General features: G+C 35.4%; 1 pseudogene; it reads right to left on the bottom strand.

The window, feature by feature from the left end:
- Positions 1-1,350: 1,350 nt before the first annotated feature.
- On the bottom strand, positions 1,351-1,461 carry LOC112325684 (small nucleolar RNA R71; annotated as a pseudogene).
- Between the last annotated feature and the right edge of the window lie 7,080 nt (positions 1,462-8,541).

The following is an 8,541-nucleotide window of genomic DNA, read 5'->3' as shown; positions in this document are numbered from 1 at the left end:
ATGAATGCCTGATGATATTTATAAGTATGGTGTTACTTAGACAAGATAATTAATATGATCATGTTAATACTTTATAATGAGCCATTAATGATAAATCATCCGATTAGAACCTCCTTTGTGTGTGGTTTCTAATTGAGTAATAAAAAGAGTTTATATTATATTTATTTGAAATACCATTAGTGAATCCTCTAACCTTGACATTTGTTTTTATCATTGTTTAATCCTTACATTAATCTTCCATCTCAAAGTTCTCATTAATTTCTTCCTCTTCTTCTTTTTTATTATTATTATTACTACTATTACTACTACTACTACTACTACTATTAATATTATTATTATTATTATTATTATTATTTACATTCTTGTTATATGTTCTGTACGTTAAGTATGCTCTGTGTTTGATCAAGGATCCTGACATTGTTGGTCTTGCCTTGTTCATTCGCATCAGAAATCTGTTTATATTATATAATATATCTCTTTGATCTTTTCATAAAATCAGTAAATAGGCTGGAAACCTGTGACCCGATCTTTTAGATCATTCTCAGGTATAACAACGCCACGTACTGAGTATTATTATTATTATTATTATTATTATTGTTATTATTATTGTTGTTGTTGTTGCATTGTTATTTATAATTTATACAATTGACCTCTCTGTGGTTCGACCCCGGTCTTGCCGGGTTATTTATTACTTCGACACTCCTGCACTTGGGAGAAGACATCAATCTTTTGGTCGTGTCAAGTTTTTGGCGCCGTTGCCGGGGAGGTAAGTATTGTATAAATTTTGTATTTCTTTTATTTTCTTTTGTTTTTCTAATTTTGTTCCTTTTCTTTTTCTTTTTCTTTTTCTTTTTCTTTTCTTTTCTTTTGCACTTGCATGAGAGTTTGGACACGTACATTAAGTGGTAGACTTTCTAGGAAATCCTCAATTTCTTTAGAAAACATGGCCGAAGAAGATAACCAGTCAATTCATAATGAGAATAATGAGAATAATCATATGAGAACACTTAGAGATCACATGAATCCAACAAGAACAAGTGCACCATCATGTATAGTTTTTCCTCCTGATGCTTCTCATTTTAATTTTAAGCCAGGTATTATTCAACTTTTACCCACTTTTCATGGCTTAGAATTAGAAAATCCATATTTGCATTTAAGAGAATTTGAAGAAGTTTGTAACACCTATACTGACTTAAATTGTAGCATGAACACCATCAGATTAAAGCTTTTTCCTTTTTCATTAAAAGATAAAGCTAAAACATGGCTACAAAATATTAGGTCAGGATCCATTCGTGCTTGGGATGAAATGCAACAACAATTTTTAAAGAAGTTTTTTCCGTCTCACAGAACAAACTCTTTCAAAAGACAAATCACCACTTTCACTCAAAAACCAGGAGAAACATTTTACAAGTGTTGGGATAGATATAAAGACTTGCTTAATACCTGTCCTCATCATGGTTTTGAAACATGGAGATTGGTCTCACAATTTTATGAAGGGTTAACACCTAAAGATAGGCAAATGGTGGAATTGATGTGCAATGGAACTTTTGAAGATAAAGACCCTGATCAAGCAATGGAGTACCTAGACTTGCTAGCTGAAAATGCTCAAAATTGGGACACCACAAGTACGTGTGAGGCACCAGGTAAAACTCAACCTCATACATCTAATGGAGGCATATACAACCTTAGGGAAGATCATGACCTCCAAGCCAAATTTACATCTTTAGCTAGAAAAGTTGAGGCACTAGAATTAAAAAAGAGTGGTCAAATAAAATCTGTTCAAGAAATTGTGTGTCAAATTTGTGAAACTAATGAACACTCAACCAATGATTGTCCAACTTTGCCTTCTTTTAAGGAATGTCTCCATGAACAAGCCAATGCTTTAAATAGTTTCCAAAGGCCAAGTCATAACACATACTCGCAAACGTACAACCCTGGTTGGAGAAATCACCCAAATTTCAGTTGGAAGAGTGGTAACAATAATGCACAAACTTCACAGCCACCATTTCAAGCACAACATAATTTTCAAAATTCTCATGGATATGCACCTCCTTATATTCCCCCTCCTAGAAGAAATCTTGAGGAAACACTGCATGCATTCATTGAAAAGCAAGAGACAATCAACACTCAAAATGCTCAAACCATGGCAAATCTAAAAGATACTCTTGCAAAGTTCACATCTGCTCTTAGTTTTCAGGAGAAAGGTAAGTTTCCATCTCAACCCCAGCAAAATCCCAAAGGGCAATACAATTCAAGTGCAAGTGGTTCCGGAAGCCAACATATGGATCAAGCCAAATCAGTCACAACTCTCCGCAGTGGTAAGGTTATTGAAAAACCCGTTCTTGAACCTTGTGAGAAAGAAGATGAGTGTTGCGATGTCGCGGTCGCACAAATTAATTACCCTAGCTTCAAACACAAAACACAAGATAGTATAGAGCAAGCAAGGGGTCGATCCCACGAGGAAGTTTCAAGTCAGATTTTTATGTTGTACGTTATGTAATTGGGGGGATTTGGTTTGTGATTATCTAAACTATGGCAGCAATTAAACTAGCAAACAAAATCAATTAAAACCGAAACTTATCAAGAAAACAAACCTTGGTCGCAAGCACACATCCACCAACGGAAATTAGAACCGATCCTTGAAACGAAAATTGCAGTTTATGTTCTGAAATTTTATCTTTTCTTAACGTTGATTAATTAACGGATCCGCCGTATAACTAATCCTAACCAACAAACAATCAAAGTGTCCGCACTAATGATTCAATTTAATGGTAGCTTTAAGAACTAGATAATTTCATCAAGATTAACATACAAGTTGTCCGCAGCTTGTGTCACTTTGTTCAAATGTTCTCCCTAAGTTCAATAACGTAGTTCCGCCACAATTATCAAGCTTAGTTGCTTCACAAGTTCATATATCACAACTCCGATTTTGATATTAAACTTAGCAATAGATTGTTCACAACAATAACTTAGAGTCCGCTCTAGCAATCATCAACAACAATCATAGGAAAACAATCATACTCATTCATAACATAAACTGAAAATAAAAGGAAGAATAAATCTCACGGTTCTTGAAATCCGAAGGTTTGTTGTGTCCTTGCAACCAAGAAAAGAGCTTAGCCTTGCATAACTATTGAACTACTACTTCTAAAGAATGAAAAGAGCATGATTTTTGGGTTTGTAGAGGAGAGAATTTGTGTTTATTCTCTGCTGGCTGCTGCCTCCTTCTCTCTTTCTTTTTATATGCTAAGAAACCCTAGTCTCTATTTTACAAAATAGTCCTTCCTTGAGTTGACAGTTTACATTTAAGTACTTCAATAACTATTTTTCCTAAAAGGAGAAATAGTCTTGCATGAAATCTTCAAGCTCTGACTTGGAGGAGCTAAATTGCTGATATAAAAACTTGGATGTCGGTTTAGATGCTTCGGAATGTAGTTTGGACTTGTTTCTTCACGAAACCTGTTTGCTGGCAGAATTCAGTTGTCATCTTTGAAAAATCATATCTCCCTCATATGACATCGGTTTTGGCTGAAATTTGGAGCGTTGATAGGTCGTTAAGTCAGGAATCCAATGAAATTGAGTTTACATCAATTGGACTTTTTTAGCTCCAGATATTAAATTTTGAATGGCCAAAGGTCAACACTGGCAGAATGCGAGATTTGACTTTGCAGGATGTGATTTCCATGATCTTTCTCTTTTTATTTTTCTTGCATTACATTTCCAGAAAGGTATGGATGTTAGCTTTTTAGTGCCACTGGAATCACTTCATTTCGATCTCTAGAACTCACGCTCTGCACAAAACATTGACTGAACGTCAAATCTACCAATTACCTCCAATTTACTCCCTTTTGCATCTTTCATCCAAAAGTGCCTTCAAAACATAAAACAAAGAATATCAAGGCATTTTATATATAAAACATGGACAAAACATTAGGTAGATGTGGGTGAAACTATCGAATAATATGGTTACATCAAATACCTCCACACTTAGCTCTTGCTCGTCCTCGAGAAAGGATAAATAAAATTAAATTGAAAATAACTATGATCAATCTCTTAATCTCCCATCAATGTCCAAGAATATATGCATTATAAACAGGAATACAATCAAGAAGGATAAAGGGTATAAATTTTCATGAATTTATTTACATGCAAACTTAAAAACTCAATTAATCTATGCCATGCCAAAGTGATAGGTCCTCTCATTGATATACACTCCAACACTCATGTGTTTAGGGCTTATGTGTTTAAATCTCTCAAATTCAATCAATGAATATGTTCTACCATAAGCTTGCTCTTCAATCTCATCTTCATTACTAACATATTTACAAGCAATGCATGAATCAAAAGGTCCTATTTTCCGGTTGTAATGGGGCTAAGGTTAAGGTGAGGTAAAAGAGAGTAAAAGAAAAGGTTCAAACCAAAGAAAGTAGAGCATTCTGAAAAATGATATTTCAAACAAGATATTTCATCAAAGCACATAAATTTTCCATCTTTAATCACCAATGCTTAGCTTCTTTTGATTTCAAGCTTTTTCAACATAAAATCTTAAGAACATAAAGGAACACTTTTTTTTTCTTTTTCTTTGTTCTTCTTTCTTCTTTTTTTTTTTTTTTTTTTTTTTTTTTTTTTTTTTTTTACCTTTGGCAACTTTGTCCATCTTTTCATCAAGCATCACTTCTTCTTTCCTTTCACATAATTTCCAACCATAATTCCATGAGATATCATAAGTATATGCTCTACTAATCCTTGGCCAAGGGAAAAGGAAAACATATAAAAAGTTAAGGCTTATACATGGGTAAAGCAAAGAAAAGATAAACAAGCTCAAAAGGGGCTCACTAAGGATAATATGCTTTAGGTTGGCTTTTTGGCTCAAGTGGTTAAAATTTCTAATGCCTTTATCATCTTCATGTATATATGTAATGCGAATGTAATCTCAACAAGATATGAAGCAAGTTCTAGAGATACATATCATTGAAAGAATGCACACTCAAAAAATATAATGTTGAAGGCTCAAAAGCTTGCATTGATATAACACTATAAAGTCAACATGGCATATTCTCAAAGTCAATCCCTAAACCAATTAAACCTTAAAATTTACATGCATACTCTTTCATTTGATTTATATCTTCATCTATCTCAACTAATTCTCATACATAATACTCATATTCTCAAAAACCAATGGGAGTTCAAAAGATCAAACATATTTTATTTTTTTTTGAAAAATAACAAAGAAAACAAAAATTAGAAAACCAACATTCTCTCAATACCCCCACACTTAAAACACAACATTGTCCTCAATGTTGAAATAAAAGCAAAGGAACAGAAGAGAATGACATAAAATAAATTAAAATGCAAAAAAATAAAAGATAAGGAAAAAGAAAGCAAATCTGAATTTTTTTTTTGTGCTGGGTTGCCTCCCAGTAAGCGCTTTTGTTTTATGTCATTGGCTTGACATGTGGCATGCTCATTCTTCATAGATTGGTTCAGCTAACTCTACAGAAGCGGTGAGTTCTGCCGTCCAACCTTCATAGAAAGGTTTTAAACGATGCCCATTGACCTTGAGTACTTTGTTGGTGTCTAAACTTGTAATTTCAACTGCACCATAAGGAAAAACATTAGAAACAACAAAGGGTCCAATCCAACGAGAGCGCAATTTTCCAGGAAAAAGTTTCAAACGCGAATGATAAAGAAGGACTTTGTCTCCAACATGAAACTCCTTTCTTGTAAGCATTCGGTCATGAAGATTCTTAGTCTTTTCTTTGTAAATCCTTGCATTCTCGTAAGCATCATTTCGAATTTCTTCCAACTCTAGTAGTTGTAGTTTTCTTGCAATCCCAGCAGCATCATAATCCATGTTACATTGTTTAATGGCCCAAAAAGCTTTGTGTTCAAGCTCCACCGGTAGATGACATGCTTTCCCATAAATCATTCTATAAGGTGACATTCCTATAGGTGATTTATAAGCAGTCCGATAAGCCCAAAGTGCATCTCCAAGACGTAGACTCCAATCTCGCCGGTTAGGTTGCACTGTTTTCTTCAAAATGGACTTGATTTCTCGATTTGAAATTTCAGCTTGGCCATTTGTTTGAGGATGATATGCTGTGGAAGTTCGATGAGTCACATGATATTTGCGTTGCAATGCTTCCATGGAAGGATTACAGAAATGAGTGCCACGATCACTAATGATAGCTTTAGGGATTCCAAACCTGTCAAATATGTGAGTCCTGACAAAATCTAAAACAACCTTAGCATCGTTAGTTCGTGTGGCTTTCGCCTCAATCCATTTGGACACATAATCAACAGCAAGAAGAATATAAAGATTGCCAAATGAAGAAGGAAATGGACCCATAAAGTCAATACCCCAAACATCAAAAATTTCACTTACGAGAATATTCGTTAAAGGCATTTGATTCTTATGAGTGATATTACCTGTTCTTTGGCATTTTTCACATGATTTGCAGAAGTGATATGCATCTTTAAAAATAGAAGGCCAATAGAAACCACTTTCAAATACCTTGTGGGCTGTTCTTTTTGCTCCAAAATGCCCACCACAAGAATGAGAATGACAAAAAGTGAGAATGGAATGAAATTCATCTTGTGGTCCACACCTCCTAACTACTTGATCCGCACAAAATTTCCAAAGGTAAGGATCGTCCCAAAAATAATATTTAGCATCAGCTCGTAACTTATCTTTTTGGGGTTTAGACAAGCCTGGAGGGAATTCTTTGGTGACTAAATAGTTTACCAAATCAGCATACCATGGTCTTGTAAAGGAATGCAACATATACAACTGCTCATCAGGGAATGTCTCTCTTATTGTTTCGATCTGTGTATCCTCGGTCCTCAGTCGGCTCAAGTGATCAGCCACATGGTTTTCGGCACCTTTTTTGTCTTTGATCTCAAGATCGAATTCTTGTAAAAGCAAGATCCACCTAATCAGTCTTGGTTTGGACTCCTTCTTCTTTAAAAGATACCTGAGAGCTGCATGGTCAGTAAAAACAATGACTTTTGTACCAAGTAGATATGACCTGAATTTTTCAAGAGCAAACACCACTGCAAAAAGTTCCTTTTCAGTTGTATGGTAATTGCATTGTGCTCCATCCAACATGCGAGAAGCATAGGCGATAACATGCAAATTCTTCCCAATTCTTTGCCCAAGCACAGCTCCTACCGCATAGTCACTCGCATCACACATTATCTCAAAAGGTTCATCCCAATTTGGTGGTTGGATGATAGGGGCAGATGTGACACGTCTCTTAAGCTCATCATGGGCATCTTTACATGCTTGATCAAACACAAAATCCACTTCTTTGGCTAATAGTTTGCACAAGGGTGCTGTAATCTTCGAGAAATCTTTGATAAAGCGTCGATAGAAACCTGCATGGCCTAGAAAAGAACGAACTTCCCTCACGCATGAGGGGTAAGGCAATGATGAAATAACATCTATCTTAGCTTTATCAACCTCTAATCCACGTGAAGACACAACATGCCCAAGAACTATTCCTTGTTCTACCATAAAATAACACTTTTCATAGTTCAAGACAAGGTTAGTTTCAATGCACCTTTTCAAGATTAAAGATAAATTTTCTAGACATTTATCAAAAGAATCACCATACACCGTGAAATCATCCATAAAAACCTCGATTATTCTTTCAACATAGTCAGAAAAAATACTCATCATGCATCTTTGAAAAGTTGCAGGAGCATTACAGAGACCAAAAGGCATTCTCCTATATGCATATGTACCAAATGGACATGTAAATGTAGTCTTTTCTTGATCCTCAGGATTAATAACAATCTGATTGTATCCACTATATCCATCAAGAAAGCAATAAAAAGACTTACCTGCTAGGCGTTCAAGTATTTGATCCATGAATGGTAATGGGAAATGATATTTGCGTGTAGAAAGATTGAGCTTTCTGTAATCAACACACATTCTCCATCCACTCGAGATGCGAGTAGGAATGAGCTCATAATTTTTGTTTTTCACCAACGTGATTCCGGTCTTTTTGGGCACCACATGGATTGGTGCGACCCATTTACTGTCAGTGATGGGGTAAATGACTCCTGCATCTAACAATTTTAAAATTTCAGCTTTCACTACCTCCATCATAGGCGGGTTCAACCTCCTTTGCATTTCCCTTGTTGGTTTTGCGTTGTCCTCTAATAGTATATGATGCATACACATTGAGGGACTAATGCCCTTGATGTCGGCCAAAGTCCATCCAATGGCCGTCTTGTGATCACACAACAACTTCACAAGTTTTTCCTCTTGCATACTTGTCAAACCTTTTGCTATGATAACGGGAAGTGTATTGTTGTCGCTAATGAATACATACTTCAAATTATCGGGCAAAGGTTTTAATTCTAACTCGGGGGCCTGTAAAATAGATGGCAAAAGCTTTTTATGTGAGAGTACTAAATCAACAAAGACATTACCATGGGGAACGGTTTGCAAAGCTTGTAAGGCCAATACTGATTCATGCACGTTTTGGGGAACACACACATGCCTCTCCATCTCTTCTATCTTGGTGAAATCAT

Source organism: Populus trichocarpa, chromosome 1 (genome assembly GCF_000002775.5).
Source record: "Populus trichocarpa isolate Nisqually-1 chromosome 1, P.trichocarpa_v4.1, whole genome shotgun sequence".
NCBI classification, from domain to species: Eukaryota; Viridiplantae; Streptophyta; class Magnoliopsida; order Malpighiales; family Salicaceae; genus Populus; species Populus trichocarpa.
Note: the sequence above shows the minus strand (reverse complement) of the source record. Positions and strands in the feature narration are given on the sequence as shown.